Raw genomic sequence first — 21568 nt, forward strand, 5'->3', positions numbered from 1 at the left:
ATCTTCCCACTTTATTAATGTTGTTGCCTGTGAACTTGGTAATACGAGGTTCTTGAACCTTCCAGCCATAAGGCTAGATCAGAGTTAATACCAAATAAATGGCACCCTATGAAATCACCTCAGAGACTGGCACATGCACATCTCTTTGACTGCTAAAATTTTTAAGCCTGTCTATGTTCCCAGCTTCTTGAGATCCTACCTCTTTCTTCACACTACACACTTTCCATTCCCACTACCACACTTCAAACCTTAACAATTTCTACCCTAGACCTCCTAGGTCGTCTTTCTGTCCTCCACTATCTTTAATTTGTCCTCTTCTGTCACACAGAGCTTTTTCAAACAGATAATATAATCACATGTATCTTTCTAGATCAAGAGGTTTTCTAAGAGCCTTGACCCAGGGCAGAAGAGAGACGTGGGTAGGTATTCAACAGCAGCGACCCATACTGGGAGCAAGACCACCACTCCTCCCAGAGGAGGCCAAGCACATCCACTGCCCAGAACCCATCAGGTTCCCTCTCCTCCTCCAGCAGAGAGCCACACTTGAGGTACAGTCTCAGTTTAGGACAAATGAGTTTCTTTTTTCATTTGAACCAAAAAGACATGCAGCTCAGGTTGAGATGAAGTTGAAATATTTGCTTTGTCTTCAGTGATGTTCATTTTTTTAAGAACAGCTTTCAAGGGTATTTATTTCAAGCAACTCTACCTTGATCAAGTCTCTAACATTAAAAGCATGTATTTGTTCCATATGGCGAAGTAGGCATTATGCATCCTAGGTTCTAATAATTATGTAAAGGTACTAATTTAAATCAGATACAAACTACCAAATGAGTTTATGGCATATTCTGCAAAATAAATTCCCTTTTTATAGCCTTATGCATAGAAAGATGAGCATTTTGCAATGCAGTAAGCTCTGGCCGGGCATGTGATAGCACCATGTAAGATGGTACATTTTAGGAAAGCGAGAGTTTGCCAACTTTTACATACTGATATTTTTTAAAGAACTGAGATAAAAGCCTAAGTTATGAGTGCTCAGTTAGAATCACAAATCTCATTATTATTAGTAAAAGTGCAAAATGTGACCTCAACAAAATTTATTAAGCACTGTACAAAATTTGCCTTGTAAAGTATGTCATTTTATTCAATGTTGTTTACTCTCTCTTATGCGCATCCTCAAAAGGCAAAATAGAATTATGACTATATTCTCTGCTGTCAGGATATGCAAAGTAAATAAGAATACTATCATTATTGAAGCTAGGCCAGGCCAGAGAGTTGCACAGGGGATGAAGCTATAGATTAAGTAAACAGGTAACATTGTTCATTTTATTTCCCTAAAGATTAGAACAGAATCATGCAAATTAAACTTTGTAAGAATTAATGATATGGTCTTAGCAGCTAAAATATTATCTACTATAAAACTGAAGGCCTAAGAAACTCCAAATTAGGCTTTGATTGTCTTAATGGCAAAGACAGATCTTTCTTTGAGACAGCTCAGTGTATAGCATAAAACAGCTGTTTTGGCTACATTAGTGCAACCCTGAGCCAGTGTGATGAAGGGGCTGAGAAATTGCGGTGATGTATGACAGTGCCTGCATCGAAAGCAAATTTGTCTGCAACCTCCTGGGCTCACCGAATATTAAGATAAGGCAACTGGGATTGGCACTTACTTCCCTCAGTTTCAGAGCTCGGACATGTGGAAATGATTGTAGGCCTAGACTATCACATTCCTTCTTAAAAAATGTTGGCAAATCCTCAGAAACTGAGGCCAGTTATTATTATCATTCTCCTGAACATCATTTTGGGGGGAAAAAAATAAGGTCTAATAGAAGAGAAAGAGAATTCTGGCACCTTTGTGAGTCCCCCCCAAAAAAAGTTTTATTGAAAATTCAGCCTTGGAAAAATGATATGGGAAAAAAAAATCAATAGAATTTGATGACTGCCTTTTGGGCCTTAAAAAGGAGATTGATCTAAAAGTTAATTTCTGCCTTACTAGGCTAAGCCGTGGACATGAGAAACCTAAAAAATATATATATGGGTTAAATTCAAGGGAATCAATTCAATTCTCCTTTCCTCATAGTGGGAAATGGTGCAATTTAAATGTACAGTATTAAAAGAAAGATACAAGTTCTGACTTCTAAATGCCAACATAATGATGAACAAAAGTCCTATTCACTATAACCCAGAATCCATTTTCTAGTGCTTTGGGGTTCTACATAAGGATGGAAATCTCCCTTTGAAAATAAATGTGAGCTAAGTTTTAGATGCTAAAGAAGGCCAAGAAATGCTAGTGCAAATTTTTAAGGCATGACTATGATTGGCAAAGTCAAGAAGAAAGTTTATCTAGAAAAACACTTCTGATAAACTACAACAAAAGTAAATGAGTTTTACTTTGGCCTCAATACAAAGGAACATTTAGGCATAAGTATAGTTGCCATGTGTAAAGGTGTTGGAAATAAACATGGTATTCAAGGCCTATGGTATTTATGTATGTCTCAACAATTTTACAGAAAGGTCACCAGCCTTATTGAGAACTAGTTCTCTTATCTGTAAAATAAAGATAATGACACCCATAACAAATGAAACATGAAAATAATGTATATAGCAGACCCAACACAATGCCTGCAAAATATCCACTCTACTGAAACATATTTCATATATTAAATATTTAGAAAAATAATTCAGAAAAAATTTAGAAAACAAAACCGGATACTCATAGTCTGAGGTCTGAGTTCATTTTAAAACATTCTAAGGTCAGAATGTATGTTTAGCAGGGAGGATATAGCTAGCTCAGTGGTAGAGCATGGGCTTAGCATGCATGAGGTCCTTGGTTCAATCCCCAGCACCTCCTTTAAAAATAAATAAATCAATAAACGTAGTGGAAACTGAACTAAGCAAAGAAAGCTGAAAAAATAGAATAACAACAACAACAAAAACAAAGAATTTATGTTTAATTGACAATTATTTATTATTCTATTTCCAGTGCCTGAAACAGTGTTGAATGGGTAAGAAGTTATTAATTTTACTTTTTAAAGTGAGGAGTCTAAGTAGAGGGTTTTGATCCGATGTGATTATTTTAAAATCAATTTTAGAAGTTTGCCTTTGTTTTTCCTACTTTAGAGCATATTTCCTGCCTAAATCCTAGGTGGAGTTCATAAATCACCTGTTAATACAAGAGCATCCTTCCCGTAAGTGTGGCGTCCTGTGGTCACTTGGGGTGAGTGCCAGATGCTGTATGAAACAGAGGTATGCTCTTACAAGCTCCTCTCGTAGATGACATCCTGCAGAAAGAATCAACTTTCTCCAGGAGCATACTTCACGCAACGCTTATGTGACCTTTCAGTGCATTGACGACAGCAGGTAAATCATCGGGCTTCATCTAACAGGCGGACTGATTTAGGGATGCAAAGGAGGTACTCAGTAAACAATGTTCTATCCAGCTGGAGCGTAATAAACACACTTACAGCCGAGCAAATGGGTCTAAATGCTTAATTAACTTTTTCTCACCTTCCAAAAAATGAGGACACCAAAAGTATAATCAGTCAAACCTGTTTAGCGTGAATCTAAAGCCAGATTCTCTGTACCTACCAAGGGTTAGTCTTGACTAGACCCAGTTAAATATCTGAGTATCTGCTTGTTTGTTTGTTAATTAGCCTCCCCTCTCCCACCCCTCCCAGGAAGAAATACAGAAACCTAGGAAAGGGTGGGCTCACCGAAATGGGCATTCATTCCGCTTAGGTTCCATTTGGTAAAAGGATGCTACTCACCTCATTTGCCTATTTCAGGCACTAGATTTTAATGTTAAAAGAATAGACAGAGGTATATTTTAAAGAACAAGAGGGGAAATAGTCATACATTAAAAATATTTGCGCAGGGAGACAAAGCCTTTTAGTCAGATTCTTTTTCCAGCTGCCCCGGTCTTAACCCAACTCAAGAATTGTACGCAGTTACAGCACAGGGATAAGGGAATCTTGGCTATCTGTATTTACATTTACGTAGAAGAAAAAAAGCCAATGGTAAGTGATGTTTCTCTTACTCTGTGTCTGTTCTGCCTTGTAAACTTTCTTCATGCAGATGAGAGACAATGGCCACCTGACACCATCTAAGGAGCTGGTGAGCAGGAGACATGACACCAGTATACCCTGTCTGTTTCATCTTCAGTGTGTAGTACAGTGGTTCAAGATTGTGTGGACTCAAATCCAGGGTCCTCTGTTTGCTACCTATGTAACCTTGGCAAGTTGCTCAACTGCTCTGGGCCTTAGTGTCTTCATTTGTTAAATGGATATAATCATAATAACTCCCTCATAGAGTTGTCGTGAGGATGAACATTTGTAAAGCAGGTATAACAATCTTTGGCATATAGTAAGTACTACATAAGTATTATCGATCTACCATTAGCATCATCATTATCATTTTTAAACAGTAGGTTTAACGTAGATAAAATGGCAGAGATCTGGTCACAATATGCTACCCCTATTAGAAGGCTCTCTGGGACTCCTAGATGTTTTGTTTAATTTTAGCTTTCTATTTTGATGGAAAGCATGTGATGTCTACACTGCTGCAGTATAAGCAGAATTACCATTCCCGCCTTACAATCACAAAGCTGATTACATCTTCTGTCACGTTTAAGATTCCATCATATTTCCAGCATAAAATACTCTTGGTTACAATGGAGGATATAAAGATGACTAACATACAAAGGAGCTTACAGTCTACTGGAGTGGGTTCAGACATGCACAAAACTAATATTATGACATGAACAAGGAGTAAAGAGTGTGAAGTGTCAGTGGGTGACAGAATTAGACAAATTTTAGGTTTGAAATGAAGATAGGTTTTAAAATGGGTAATGCTAATTTTAAATCCTATCACAGCAGTTTGGTTAATTTGAGAGAATGTTTGTTCAATTGTGAGGATGGGGAAAAAGCCAGAAAAAAAGACTGCTGTGCAAAGTTTTGAAACCTATTGAATTAGCACTTCTGGGGTCCAGGGTTTTATCATCGTTTATTGGCAGGCTGCTTTGGAATGTGAGCAATTCTCATTAGGGGTACGTAGAAGAGTATTTATGCAGTGTTACCAAAAATTTGCAGGAATGCTTAGAAGTCAAAGAGTAACTTGTACCTGAGTCATTAGTAATGATTCACGACAGCGTGAGCATCACCTCCGTGGGCCTGGGACCGAAGCTGTCGCTTGTCCCTGAGAGCATCATCAGAAGAGGCTGAATTTGCTGTGTTTCTTTACAGTTCTATCACCTCCTGGACCAATTCTGCATTTCCTCAGTTGGGGCAGGTTTTCTTTCCCTAAAATGGCCCAAAGTATGTTACCCTGCGATATTCAGGATATTTATTAAGTTCTCAACCAACTTTACATTTTGATCACTTCAGTGGCACTAATGGTTAAGCAAACTGAAAATACGTATTGACTCACCTCTAGGTGAGTTTAGTACAGAATTCAAGAGAAAGACTTGGTTAGACTCAATCAACAGCAACCAAGAGCGCTTTAACAACTTGGGAAATTAAATTGAAACATAAATTCGAGTTAACATTAATCGCTTGAAACCTGGATATGGGAATATTACTGTTACGCATTCTCAAAACATTTACATTTGCTTCCATCACATGTGCCTCTGAAGTTACTACAGTTTAAGGTTGTGTGGAATCCACTATCTGTTGCAGCAAGGAAGAAGATTTTGAAAGTAGAAGTTAATTTTACTTTAGAAGGGAAAGATCTTGATACTCAAAGTATCTAATCCTAAGACACTGAAATTAAGGAAACTAGGTTAATACCAGGTACGTGTTCAAGTCAGGCATGACAGGGGTCTGACCTATTTCCCAGCTCGAAGTGAAGATACCTATTTTCACCATAGCCAAGAGAAGATGTGTTCCAGGTGTCGACAATTTGTGAAAGTCTCTTCGTTGTGTACTTTGGCAGGAATAGAGCCAGAGAAATTTGATGGGATGGAAGGCACGCTTAATCACTGTCCCTTAAGATAACCTTCCATATAAAATGGCCTGTGTCTTCCCTAAATTCCAGCACTAAACAATCACACCTGAATAGCAAGTATGTTATAAAACAAAATGTCAGCAGCAGCCTTCGATGTTACCCTTGTGTATGCCTCTCTCTTGGTTTCATTGTCTATTTTAATGTTGATAATCACTTTCCTTGTGTTAAGAACATCTTCCTGATGCTCTGATACTAAGGCAGCCTTTCTTTAGAGTTTCCAGTCTAAACGTTCTCAGATACACTTAAAAGTACTGCTTTCTTCTTCTCTCAAATGTGTGTTTACAGAGAGGGCGTGCAGGTAATGTTTCATTATCCACGCTAATGGTAAAGGAGGAGCAGGGTGAATCATTTAAGAAAGGAAATAATCCTTCTGATAAACCTGTTAACAGCAGCATGAAAGTCTTTAATTCGGAGAAATAACAAAATGAGTAAGTAGCTGGGGGCTATTCTTAGGGGAGAGTCTGAGAAACAAGATGAATTCTTAACACCATTCCTTTCCCCATGTTTATACTTACACTCTAAAAAGGCCCTTCCAATTTATTTATTTACAGGAGCAACACCTGTCGGGCAGGGAGCTTAGGGCTAGAAGAGGTTCTTTTTTTTTTTTTTTAACTAGAGGAAGAGAGAGGTGGCATGGCAGTGAGCGCTCCCTGCGGCTCGGTCAATGCTAACAAGTATCAGAGGCTCCAAATCATGCCAGTTTAAGGATATGCTCTTTGCAGTTAAACAGAACCAAGACGGAATTAATGGCTCTGTCCTTGGTGTCCGTGTGTCCTCAAAGTTACTGATGATTGGGACTTGTTTTCTTCCCGTGTAAAAATGAGAAAAGAACCCGCCCTCTTCAAACTGTTTTGAGTTAACCTAAAGGAGTTAGTAAGTTTACAGAGATTAATTTAGCAACTGGCATATGTTGGTTCCACTGCGGGATATGACTGTTTTTTCTTTGCACTGATTGTTGCCCTGGGCCCAGTCCACATAGCTGGTGGCTTAAAACCGTGTCCCACCAATTCCCAGAGCCAAGGAACTAAACCTTTTCCCGCGCCCTAGCAGTAATCTGTGTACTAGCTACCTATTGCTGTGTAACCAGTTACTGCAAAATCCAGCAGCTTAAAATAATAAACATTCATTAGCACAGTTTCCCTGGGTCAGGGGCCCAGGAATGTACAAAGAGTATGGATCTGACTCAGGGTCTCACGAAGTAGCAGTCAAGATGCAGGCTGGAAATGCAGTCGTCTGGACGTCTGACTGGCCTGCAGGGTCTGCTCCCAGACTCACTCATGTGGCTATTGGTCCTGGGCCTCAGCTCCTCACAACGCGGGCCTTGAACAAGGCTGTTCACCACATGCCGACTTGCCCTCCCAAAAGGAAGTGAGTTAAGGGGGACAGAATGTGTTTCTTTATAACCTAATCTCAGACGTGACAAACCGTCACTTCTGCTATATCGCATCGGGCACACGAATTAACTCTGATGTGACGTGGGAGGGAACCGCACAAGGGTGCGAGCACCAGCGTGAGAGATCATTGGAGCCCTTGGGAAGCTGGGCTTCCACCAAGTGGACTGGACTCCAGCCAGCCGGCGCCGCCTCATGCTTGACCTCACATTAGAAACTCTGTGTGGCATTTCTTGCCGAGAAGTCTCTAACTTACTTCAAAAAAGGTAACATATCTGTTAAATACAAGCTATAGCTCACTACGTTGTTTTGTTCTGCTGGTCAGTCCACTGTCCAGGTGTGTTTATCAACTGAGGCAAATCGAGTTTATTATAAACCCCTCCACAGGTCACAGTAAAAGTACTCAGATAAAAAAGTCTACCTGCCATCTCTACTTTTGATGTCCACAGATGCCTGCCCAATACATACACTAAGCCTAGCACAGAGCAAGCAGACAAGCTCTGCTTTGTGTCACTCCAGGCAGGGAGTGAAGAAGGTCTGCAGGAAATTAGGAAAGAACAGAGAAGTGGGGAAACGAAGACCCAGCAGCACAGACACTACAAGAAAGTCACAGGCAGAACTAACTAGTCAAAGGGCAGGAGGACTCTGACAGTGTACAGACTGCTAAGTGTTGCTTATACAAAACAGTTGATATTCTAACCATTGTTGGTTAGAATATAATTGAATTGAATATAATTGAATCTATATATATATATAATATAACTTGAATCTATAATTCAAGTTATAGAAACTTTGTTTGGACTAGGTTTCACTTTGGGAGCTTGTTGCATTTGTCTCAAACTTGGAAATGCAAACCTCCAACTAAATGTCATTTAGGGCAGCCCCAAGTAGGACAAGTCAAAGACCCTTCCCTGATCCATGCTGTTTTTTTTCTGATTTTAGAAACAGGACAAGAAGGAAAAAAAGATTCCACAAAGTGAGAATCATACATTCATGTAAAAATGCTTTTTTTGATTAAAGTCAAAAGTGATCTTTTGGAACCATAACAAAGCCACACACAGTATTTCCAATTGCAGTGAGTCTTTTTTTCCTAAACAGAAAGTTAACAAAAACAAAAATGTGGAGTTCAAATATAATAGAACTCTGTATACAATTTTGCAATAAAATATCACATAATCTGCTCTGTAATTACTACTCTGCTGTTACATTTTCATAGCTTTTTAAAGTATAGTTGACAGATCTGATTCCTGGACAAAAGCAGGTAAAACATACTCAAATAGGAACTTTTCATTATTCTATAAGCAGGTACTTCATTTTATCGCCTGACTCAGATCAGGTCATTCTGTATTTTTGGTGTCACCTTTGGGAGGTTATACTACAAAATAGGTTAATTGTGGATTAGTAAATTTCTCTCCCTCTCGTAGAACAAGACAATACCCGTTATCTAGGGAAAAGACTTATTGCTAAAAATTCATAAAAATTATCTTTCCTGGTTTTCTTTTGCTTCAGAGTTAATTATGTGCCTTTGATTACTTTGCATTACATTTTTTCAACTTTGGTCAATGGACACTACTCAGACAGTAGGTTGAACTAGCCTGCCTGTAAATGACAAGCACATAGATTTCTCCTCAACAGATAGGGTAGCATCCGTACACAAGGCCCTACTTACTCACTTAAGCAAACCCAAGCTTGTAACTATAGAGGTAAAAACAGTGACACAATTAGAAAAACCAGTTCTCCCTAGCTGGTGTTTAAGGAATTGCTGCAAGGAACTCTCCTGTAAGCAAAGGATGGAAGCTGATGGAGGTGATAGCCTGGCCTCTGCTCTGCAGCATGTGCCCTGCAGGTGCAGGGGCACCGCGGGAACAGAGCTGATACACAGGGGTTTCCACATCTGCGTTCACTGCTAACGAGCAAAGCATGCTACTTTGCCCAACAATTGCATTATTATCTAAGTATTATATTTGGAAAAGAATTCAGAGTATCTTTTTATAGATATAATGTTATTTGCTCCAAGTTCATACTGAGAAATGGAGATTAACTGGCGAGAGGAAAGAGAGCATTATACGGTGTTATCAAAAAGAAACTTTGTACTAAACCAGAGCATTTGGGAAAGATATCATCATTAGCATTTTTATGAGCTTTTAGTTTCCATTTTTTCTGACACTGATAAGAGATCTGTCTTCTCTTAAATGTAATGATTTGTATATTTGCCCTCATTTGCAAGTTCAGAGTCTGAGGGAAGACAAATCCAAGTACTGTCTAGTACTGAAATTTCCTTAGGCTGCTCTGACAAAAACAAAAAAGGCATTCATCCTCAAATTAGTGACTTCATGCAAAAGGATACAACAGAAAAAATGAACTATTTTTGGCTCAAGAATTCTTTCACTCTGTAATAGGCCCTCTGCTGCTGCAATGCATGTAGGCAGGAGGGGCAGTTAAGAGGGCAGCAGAGAGTGCCCACATTACAAATGTTGGTCCCTAAGAGAAAGACACTATGCACTTATACATCACTATTTGCCTAAAATACATAATTTTTTGTCCAAATTATTTCTAAGTATTCTAAATACACAGAGTAAGGAATATTTGGCGACGATGAACATTTTGTCCATCATCACATGAGTTAGGTCCCAAGGATTACATACGTTTTATATGTCTCATTCTTTTCTATAATTGGGAGGCAGCATAAAGGGGTGCTGAAGAACATGAATTCGGACGCAGACTCTGACATCTTTTGAATCCTAGCTCCACTCCTTGCAGGTGGATGACCTTGGACAACTTCCTTAATCATTCTGTGTCTAAATTTCTTCATTGTATAAAATAGGGTTAAAAACCATGGAGTGATGGGGGGATTAAATGAGATAATATATGTAAAGCAATCAGAAGAGAGCCTGGCAAATAGCTGGCACTGTATTAGTGATTTCAATGACTACTATTACTTGGTCTGTCTCAGGAAAATGCCACTTTACAGAATTAATGTAGAAAAACTGCAAGAAATTAAAATTAGTGATAGAAAATTTACTAAAATAAAGGAAAAACATGTTGATATTTGATTATTTGCCTTTAAATTCCCAATTGCTTAGTGGCCATTGTGTCAACTGACCTCTCTGGCATTTGAGGAGTGAGAGCTGTTTCTGGAGCCCTACTGAGTGTCTATTGACATGTGTGCATTAACATTCCAATAATAAAGAAGAACTTCGTCTTGAAACATGAAACAATCAAGTTATTACCAGACATTGTGTTTCAGGAACGCAAAGGTTTAACTACCGCGGCTCTGACCCTAAGCCTCGGGACTCTATCCCTATACTGCCCCTTACACAGCCTTGCCTCCAACTAGACACCTTTAACAATCCACAGTTTGACTGGAAATAGTTAAAATAAGCAATATATGGCATTTCCTAAATGACCTTGACCCCAGTGTCCCTTTAGATCTCTCCACAGGAGTAAAACTAGATTGCTACGGTTCTTTGATCAATGCAAGGTTATAAAACAGATCAAAGCTAATAAATATGGAAGAGATATCATGACGTCTGTTTCTTGCTTGATGTTCAGAGGTTTTGCCAAGTGATTTGCTGCAAAGAAAGCACTGAGGAATGAATTTAAGGGGAAAATATTTCCTTATTGCCATGTTTATAAATTCTGTTTCTTTTTCCATATCCTTATAGTCCGAGATGTTCTGATGGAGGATTTTAAAGCAACAGAATGACGGATGTGTTCCTCTTTCCCAGAATAAGTGCCAATGCATGTTGATACGTAATGCTTGGACATCGTTTGTGATTTCACTGAGCACTTTCAAAGGACGCCCACGTACAGATGTTGATAAACTTTCACACACCCTTCCTCTTTGTAAATTTATTTTTCTTGTTTTGAGAGGGATAGGATGAGAAGAGAGAAACATAAGGTGAAGTCTCTTTCCCTTCTCTGTTTGTTGTTCCCTAAGCCCTTGCCAAGGATAAGTTACACCCAACAGACCCTGAGGACAAGGCTCCCACGCCTTCCCCAGTCTGGCGGCCCCGTGGGGGCCGTCCTCGGGGGAACAGCGATCCTGAGAAATAACGGAGGAGGAGTACAGTGGGCAGAGAGATCACAATTCTCAGAGGATTGTTAGAGGCCGGAGTCTCTTGTCCAATTCTGGGTGCTCCCTGAGTCCAAAATGCATGAATTTACCACCTGTGTTTTCAGCTGTAGGCTTGAGAAGCCACTTCCCAGAAAACAAGAACATTTCTTTACAGCACCACATTAAAGTATTTTAAAAAATGTCAATAACAGCATCACAGCCAGCCTCCAAGATGGGCTACCGTAATCTCTGTATCCTGGCACTCACACTTATGCAGGCCCCTCCGTGCCCAGAGGGCTGACTTCTGCAACCGAAAGGAGAGAGCAGGAATGACAGAGTGGGGCTTTGAATGCCAGGTCAAAAAAGACACTGTGGCTTCCACCTCTGTACCTTTTGATTACTCTGGGGGAAGTCAGTTGACATGCCATGAGGACACCTGAGCAGCCCTGCAGAAACATGCTCATAGGGAGGAACTGAGGCCTCCCACCAACAGCCAGTGAAGAACTGAGGCTTCCTGCCAATAGCGCTGTCACTGGGCCACCTTTGAAGCAGATCCTCCAGTCTCAGTGAATTGTCAAGTGACTGCAGTCCTTGCTGACATCTTAATTGAAACCTCATGAGACACCCCCGGAGCCGGAACCACACAGACAAATAAAAGATTCCTGACCCACTGAGATTTTGAGAAAACAAATTTGTATTGTTTAAAGCGACTAGGTTTTCAGATAATTTGCTATGCAGCAATAGATAACTAAACAAGGAGGGGAATCCATGTATTAGAATGCTAATTGAAAAAAGTATTAAACAAAATAGCACATTCAGTATAATTTCACCACCACAAATTAATAAACTGTACATTCAAGAGGGAAAAATATCACCAAAATTTTAATATTTACCATTAGCTGTTGGGACCATTGGGAAATTCATAATCCTTTTTATACTCATAATGCATTTTATTGAAAATAATTTTAAAATATTTTAAAGGTATTTATCTTATTATAGGAAAGATTGAAACTACTTCCATTAGTTTGATAGTGTGTCGGAATAATAATATTCTGGTAACAATTTTAAAATCTGAAATATGGAACTCTGTTTCTGGCATCAGGTCAGCCTATATAGTTATTTTTAATGTACCTTTCGACTTTAGCTAGACGTATATGCAATGTTGAGTTTTCAACATGAGAGACAGTGTACTACATGATAGTTAAAAGTCTGGCTCCAGCATTCACTACCTGTGTAACCTTGGATAAGTTTCTTACTTATTTTGTGTTTCTTTATTCTCATTTTTTAAAATGAAGATGCTATTCGTACTACAAAAGTTTACTGTCAGAGAGTAAACCTGGCCTGGCCTATAGGAGGTGTGAGCTATTATTCTTTGCTTGAAGGTTGTTGATGTTCAAGGTCAGAAAGCAGTGTCCACAAGATTCAGATGTTTGAGACAGTATACGATACCACACAATAAATAGGGGTTGTGATGAGATACAGGATGGTGTAATAAATATTTTGTTTAGGCTTAGCAGTCTCATAATCCAAGACTCAGATTCCCATTTTACTGGATTATTTGTGGTATGGCATTGCAGGGTGCCATCACCTGAGTCTTACTCTTTTCCTCAGTAATAAGGGCTGTTTTAAGAATTGACTAAGATAACAAAAGTAAAAGGAGCATAGTTCCTGAATACAGTAAGTACTAAACACATGGTACCCCCGACCTTTCTTTCCTTCTTCTTCATTCTGTATATACTGGGTGGCAGTCAGGAGGAAAAGAGAATATAAGCAGGAATGAAAATGAGAAGATGAGTTAATATTAAAAAAAAAAATGACAACAAATCACTGAGTCATTATTTCATTTTGTTAACCCAAAGAGGAACATCATCATCATCATCATCAACATCATCAATTTATTAGACCTTACCTCATTAATCTCACCACGGCATATTAAACTGCCTGGTAGAAATGTCATACCTACTATTCACAAAAGCAAATATTACTGCATATAATTTGGATGCATTCTGAAAATCCCCTGCTTCAGCTTGTTAGGAAAAGTTCACAAAGCTGTAACACTCACAAAGCAGACAATGGTAAGTCACAAGATGTCAATTCTATCCCTGTCACGAAGAAACAGGAATATCTTTATAAGGTTAATTCAGGGTCTCTAGAACTCTGTCAAAATAGTGGCACGTGAACATGTGGCATTCTTAGGGCCTCGAGAATTGCTGAATAGCTCAGAAACCTAACGTTACTGTGCAGGCTTCCATGACACAGGTTTAGGTGTCTGGTATTGAATTTTAAGCAAGTTGACAATTTCTGGTCTTTATCTTGATGCATAAGATGGTTTCTCTCCCACTATCATGTTTTCCTGAAAGCTTTGTGCTTCCTCTTCATTTTACTAATGTTACTGTTGGTTGTTTAGAATATTTAATTAATGATTTTTTAGAAACCTGCTCATGCCCCAGAGCTTTTAAAACAAAAGAAAAAATTTTTAAAAATCCAAACAAAAAATGTATTAATTAAAATAGTCGTCACAAGTCATTATCCTAACTATCAACTGGGAATATTTTAACACACAAAGAAGTCGGCAATAAAGCAGCCTCCTGAATTGTACTATGCCTGTGAGACTCCTCAGAGCCCTCTGTCCCTTGCCCAAGGCATGCTTTCATAACATGACTTGCTGCCTGGTTTTAAAGAAAATAATAGCAATCACTCTTCTTGAAAGAAAAAAGGGAAAGAAAGAAGGAAAGAAGAGAGGGAAAGAGGAATGAAATGGGACGGAGAAAAAGTAGTTCTATTCTTACAGACCAAATCTTGTTTTCACTTTGCCAATTTTGACTTTTTAAAATCAGGGTAACTTCAAGAACAGAAAGGAAAAAAGGGAACTCACAGATAAGGAAAAAACATAGTTAGAGATGTGAGCTGTCCCTTTTTTTCCTACCTACCTTCCCTTCAATCCAGCATCCTTCTTTCTAGTGTATAGTTAGCTCAGTTGAAGGAGAAGAGTAACAATACTTATTTAAGAATATCGTAAGTACTTATTCTTTCCCGAACTCTTTCGCTCAACATATACAAGAAGACTGCACGTTGGGTTTTATTATCTTACGCTGCAACTGAAGAAATGGGGAGAAATTTACCTGAAGCTTACACAAGATTGCTTAGGACTTAAAAGTCATCTTATCTGATTCAAACTGTTGGTCTTTCCACTGTGCATGCTGGTCAACCCACTGCTTGGACCTCGGTCATTTAGTCTACTGCCTTACAGCATTGCTTTTTAAGGGGTCAGTTTTAGGGCTCCGTGTTTTGTTCCACAGGTTTCCCTCTCTGTCTCTGTGCTGGTATCACACTGCCTTATTTGCTATTATAGGTGTATATGTCTCAGATAAGTTTGTTTTATTTTTTCAAGTTTGATTTTAAATGATTTAATTTACTTAATGGTTCCAAGTCCACTAAGGCTTTCTGTACTTTCTTGATTCAGTTTAGTAATTTGTAACATTGCAGAACATTTTCATTTCACCTGATTTGTCAAATGAGTTGCCAAAAGCTGTGCACAGTATTTCTCCCTTTTTGAAATTGTTTTCTTTGTCTTGGTTTTCCTCTTTTCATCCTTGGTTTTCTTACTTTTGCCCTCTCTCTCTTTTTTAATCAGTCTTTTAGAGATTTGTACATTTTTTTGGTTGTTCAAAGAACCACATATTGGAATCTCTCTAATGAACTTTTTTATATTTTACTATTTTTTCCATTTTACTATTTTTTCCTTCTACGTTCTCTTGACTTCTTGTTTTCCTTGTTAGAATTTTTTAAATTGGATGCTTAGTTCAGTATTGGTTGCCTATATTCTCTTCTTATAAGCATTTTAGCCTACAAATTTCCAACAAATTACTGCATTAGATTTACCCAGCATACTTAACTAATGTACTTTTTATTGTAATCTGTCAATTTCTTATAAACAGAATCTAAATGAGTCCTTCTCTTTTGCCCCATCTGATATTCTCTCCCTCCAATTGAATGTTTAGTCCTTTCATTTTTACTGTATTGTCATAATTGACATTTTGTGTTTAAATCTACCACCTTGGGTTTTATTCCTCCTCATTTCATATATTCTTTACTCATCTTTCCCTGTTTTCTTTTTAATTAATTGGGAATTCTTCAGGATGTTATTTTATCTCCTTTATTGTTTTGAGGAGTTTTTTTGGTTAAAATTCTTTGTAGTTTTAATAGTTATTTAGTATTAAAATGTCCATTCTTATTTTAGTGTAGTCTACCTTAAATATGACATACTTCTTGTGCAAGATGAGAATTTTAAATAAATTCATTTCTGTGGATATATGTCTGCTTCAGAAAAATGTTAGCAACTTAAAACAAGAATAACATTGACTTTCCATTCCCTGTTTGTCAGGAATTTGTAGTACCCAGCTGGGCAGTTCCTCTACTCCCTGTGATATTGGTTTGGCCACTCAAATGGCTGAATTCAGCCATGAGTGCCCAAGAGGACCTCTCCTCCCGCAGGCATGTCTCAACATAACCTCTAATTAATCAGTAGTCTAGTTAGGTTTCATTATAACATGGAGCCAGACTCCACAAAGATGCTTTCTAAGGGGACTAACCCCTACACACCCCTTCCTATCAAGCTTCTGCTTACATCATACTTGTTAATTGGTCAGAGAAAGTCACGTGGCCATGCCAAGAGTGGATGTGGGAGGGGACTGCTGAAGGGCATTAATACTGGGAATGTGGTAAACTGGGGGGGGGCATTAGTGTACAAAATACAAGGATAAATAAATTGGGGGGTCGCAGATGTATATGAAAATAGACTTACTAATAATGGCTTTAATATTTACCTAAATATTCACTTTTTCTGATATTCTTCATTCCTGCTTGTAGATTCAAGATTTTGTATGGTAATGTTTTCCTTCCACCTGAAGAATTGCCTTTAATACTTCATAAAGTGCAGGTCAAGTATAAACAACTTGTCTCTTTTTTTTTTTCTGTTTGAAATTAAGTTTTATTTTGCCTTAACATTTGAAGGACATTTTCTCGGGATACAGAATTCGACTTTATTGTCTTGTTGTGTTCTTGTTTCAGTTTTCTATCAGCACTTTTAAAAAAAGTTATTCCATTGTTTTCTAGCCAGTGCTGTTTCTTTGTACTTATCCTTTGTAGAGTTTAATGATCTTGGGTTTGTGAGTTGAAGTTTTGATCAGGTTTAGTAAGTTCTTGGCTATTATCTCTTCAAGTACTTCTTCTACCCCATTCTCTCTCTCTCTTTTTTTTTCTTCTTCTGCTTTTCACTCCTATTGCCAACTTTTTGGATAAGCGAAGTTTTTTGTTTCTGTTTTTTCCCCCTCCAAACCTCCCCTAAGCTTTCTGTCAGTTTGGAGGTATCTCTGCCCTGCTGCCCTATCTCTCATTTTGGAGGCAGTTGTCATATCTTTTGAAACCCAAAATGCATAGGTAATATTTCCTGTAGATTTCTTGCCCTGCCTCAGCTTTATATAGAGAAAAAACCAAAGGGTCACAGAGGAGTGTCTTCCAGTTTCCTTGCTCACCCCATCATTCTGTGGGTGAAAGCACTGGTGGCCTCAGGTGGATTTCCCTCAACCTCACAGCTGTGTATCTTCTCTTCTGAAGGTAAAAGTCAACAGTGCCTTTTATAGACATCTCTGTTTTATACCATGCTTTCGGGCAGAGCCCTGAGACTGATCCCTCTCAACTTCCCTTTCCTGCTGTCAGCGTTTACCACAATGCCCTCGTGCATTTAGGGGAGGCCCATGGAAAAGGGCTGGCAAGTGGGCACAGACTTGGTCTGTGGCTGAGACACCTCAGAGTTCTCGTCTGCTGTGTTAGCCCACATAGAGTTAGTAAAAGATCACTTAAAGTTCAGCTGACAACTGGAACCCAGATTTTGGTTTTTAAGTACTAATAACTGCTAAAAAGGAAGTTAAACTCCTTGGAGAAAACCTAATTTCAAGGATGGGGCTAGGATATCTAAAAGTAAACCTGGAATACCTTGATGTGCCAAAAAGTAACCAACTGTTCAAAGAATGACAAAAGTTGTATCAGAAGGATGGCAAGAGTCAACTTGAAGGGGTTCCCAATGACCAGACAGATGTGGGCTGTTTTAAGCATCAAAATAAATAATGGTTGTAATGTACTATAACTCAGAATAAACCAGGAATCCATAAAACCAAACTGATACAAATAATTAAAAGGGAGAAGGCAAGGACTGCTCTTCCTTAGATTAAACTGCCATGTAATAAACTAAGCAGAAATGATGGAATAAAAAAAAAAAACTAATTGGCAACCATCATAGTAATAAATGTTTCAAACAAAAAGATCATAAATGGATGCTAAAATTAGTGGGTGAAATTTTGATGAGTAATGGGAAATTTGTATAATCTCAAAGTATCACTCTACAAGAATACAAATTAATTCGAAGGAAAAAGTAGTAACTTAATAGTGGAGAAAATCTGGTAGTCACCATTTTAACCAAGTGATCAAAGTTAACATCATGGATAATGGGATAACTAGATGTCACACCTTCTGATATGATGCCCAGAGAGGTGTACATCATTTCCATTGTATTTCCACCAAAAATGCACATCCTGAATCTAATCATGAGGAAACACTAGACAAAGCCAAACTGAACATTATTTTACAAAATAAATGATCTGTACACTTCAAAAATATCAAGATCATGATATTAAAAAAACAACAACAATGAGGAAGTGGTCCAGATTAAAGAGACGTAGCAATTAAATGCAACATATGATCTTGGATTTCACGCTGAATTTAAAAAAATCATTTTTTTCCATAAAGGATATCATTGGTACTATTCACAGTTGTGTATAAAAACTTTAGATGAGATATTATACTGTATTAATGTTAATTTCCTGATTTTGATCATTGAATTGCATTATAGTACAATGCCCTTTTTTTTTTTAGAACATACAGAAAAATATTTAGGGGTAAAACAGTAATATGATGGCAACATACATTCAAACAGTTAAGATGGCTAATGCTCTTAGAAAGACTAACTTAAAGGCTAACAGGTAATTTCCTTAAAGGACTAACAAAAGTTTCAAGTCTAAATGTTATGAACACTTAAGGCATGCAGACAGAACCAAAGATACAAAATGTTAGTGTCTTAAGACTAAAGGAGACCTTCATAATCACATGAACCCAGGTCCCATGACTTCTTAGCTAAGAGAGACAAGATATGAAATTTACTTTCCATATTATCACCTGTCAACCGCTATCATTTTTCATCTCCTGAATTTCACTTGTAACACGAGGAGTTTACTAGAAAGTTGTACATCTTGAATGATTTGTGGCTTCTAAGTGACCTCAGGGGGAACGTTATCATAAATGATCCTGTCACTCAAAGTGACAGTATTTTTTAATTTTAGATTTTAGTTAATGCCTAAGAAATGGTTTCTGTTTCACACCTAAGGGTCTTTCTTACAAATTCTATCATGAGTCTTTTGAAATGCGCACCTGGTTTCTCAACCACAAATCCTGAACTATTTCACCTACCAGTAAGTAATATTTTAAAAGATTCATATTAAATTCTTACAATCTCATGTTTGTATAACCTGCAGTATAATTGGATTATATGCACTCTTTCTGAGAGTGATGTGTGAAAGAAATCTGATGAAATTTGAGGTCAACTGCAAATTAGCATCCGTACTTAAAATGCAGATTCCATTCTTTATTAATCCAGGACCTAAATTTGCCAGTTTGATCACTATGGCCCAAAGTAACTTTTTGTTATACCTAGTGCAACAATGTTGCACACACATGCAGATGCCACCCACACACCCCTCTGGGATCATTCAAATACATCAAATGTGGTAGGAAGCCTTCAACTGGTATTTGTGCCAGTGAGAATGATTCAGTAAAAAGACGAGTTGCCTTGCATAGAAATTTTTTAGTGAGTAGAGGGAAAGTAATGAAGGTGGGGAACGTCAACATTTTTCAAGTCTTTAATCAATAACGAGAGAGGAGAAAGTAAAACATTTCCCAAGTACTTAAGCCACAGTTAGAGGTGAAGTTACAGGTACAGTTGTCAGAAGTTGCAACAAGAGATTTCATAAGTGTTCGGCAAACTTCACAGAAAATGTTTTATTTATCCAACGTCTATTCAATAAAGCTGAAAAATCTTAACATGAAACCATGAGTATTGCAACTAATATGTGTATTTAGAAATCATTTGAACAATATATTCAAACAGTTTAAGTTTCTGAGATTTTTGAATGATAAAAAATTCATACTGCACTTAGAACAATGTTTTCTTAATTTACAAAATTTTGCTCAAGTTTTATATTTCTATCTTTGGAAAGGTAATTTTTAGAGTAATATTTTGGGTACAGTATAAAACCATGTATAAAAATGCCTGCATGTTTTCCATACTTGGTTTTCATCGTCCATGACCAAGTCATTTCTCTCCATCACACTGTATTACAGCAGCATTTACTCATTTCTCTCACCTTCCATGTTGTGATTTTTTTTTTAGGATAAAGCACATGACTGTTTGTGCTTGGCATAAAATAAATGGTTAATAAATATTGAATAATAATTGAATGAGTATATTGACACCTCTGACATACATCAATATTATTTGCTCTTTAATTTGTTTTTACCTGAGTTAAATTGGCAATAATGTGTCTACTCACATCAAGTATGCCTTGTGACCAATGGGAACCATTTTTTCCTTTGGAGTATCTATACTTTTGATGATACTTACTTACAGTCTATTGATTTTGAATTTTACAGGCATTTAGATGAAACGAGTCTGAGATGACACTCATGAATTAGTTGTTCCATCTAGTTTTCATGGACCTAAATGGCCTTTTTTATTTTTATTTTTTTGTTGATTGAATGGTTTGTTAATTATTTTGTAAATCAATTTTATTGGTGTAATTTATACTCAAAAATGTACCAATTTTTGATATACAGTTTGGTGAATTTTGACTAATGGTTACACTCCTGTAAACACTGCCCCACTAAGATATAGAACATTTCCATCATTCTAAAAAAGTTCTCTGTGTATTACAGGTAAACCATGCACACACACAAACACACACACGAACACATACACACACACACCCTGGTTGGTTAGCAACAGCCAGCCAGTAATCTGATTTCTGTCACTGTAATTTTGTTTTGCCTGTTTTAAGCTTCATATAAATGGAATCATAGACTGAGTTATTTTATATCTGGTTTCTTTTGTTCAGCATGTTTTACCCCTCTCTACACCTGCCCCCACCCCATTTCCCTCATTATTAACATCTAGTATCAGTGTGGTATATTTGTTTCAATGGATGGACCAATATTGATACATTATTATGAACTAAAGCCCGTATATATTAGGAGTCACTCTTTATGATATACATTCCATAGGTTTTGACAGATGTATAATGACATGTATCCACCACTGCTGTATGATGCAGAATAGCTTCACTGCACTAAAAATCCCCTGTGCTCCATGAGTGCATCTTTCCATTCCTCCTTGCAAAACCACTGATCTTTTACTGTTTCCACAGTTTTGGCTTTTCTAGAATGTCGTGTTTTTGGATTCATATAGTAGGCAGCTTTCATAGACTGCCTTGTTTCACTTAGCAACATGCATTTAAAGTTCCTTTCTTTTTTTGTCTTGATAGTTCCTTTTTTAATTGCTGACTAATATTTCACTGTATGAATGTACCACCCTTCTCATCAATTCACCTGTTGTAAGCAGTTCACATGTTTATAATGGTGAATGTGATTTCATTGTATGAATTAAAATGTTCAAAAATTGACCTATTAATAGATATTTGGATTGTTTTTAGTTTGTGCCCATAATGATAAAGTTGCTATGAAAAGTCTCTGTGATCATAAGTTATCATTTTTCTTGCAAACTTACTAAGTCACTTTTAATTTTAGCCATTCTAGTAGGTGTATAATAATTTAACATTGTAGAATTAATTTGAATTTCTTTAATGACTATTAAGGTTTTAGTATGTTTAATACGCTTATTGGCCATTCACATTTCTGCTTCTTTGTATATGTTTAAATCTTTGGCCTATTTTTAATCGGATTGACTTTTTTTTAGAACTGGGCTGTATAGAATATATATTGTGACTGTTTTCTCCCAGTC

Source organism: Camelus bactrianus, chromosome 13 (genome assembly GCF_048773025.1).
Source record: "Camelus bactrianus isolate YW-2024 breed Bactrian camel chromosome 13, ASM4877302v1, whole genome shotgun sequence".
Taxonomy (NCBI): Eukaryota; Metazoa; Chordata; class Mammalia; order Artiodactyla; family Camelidae; genus Camelus; species Camelus bactrianus.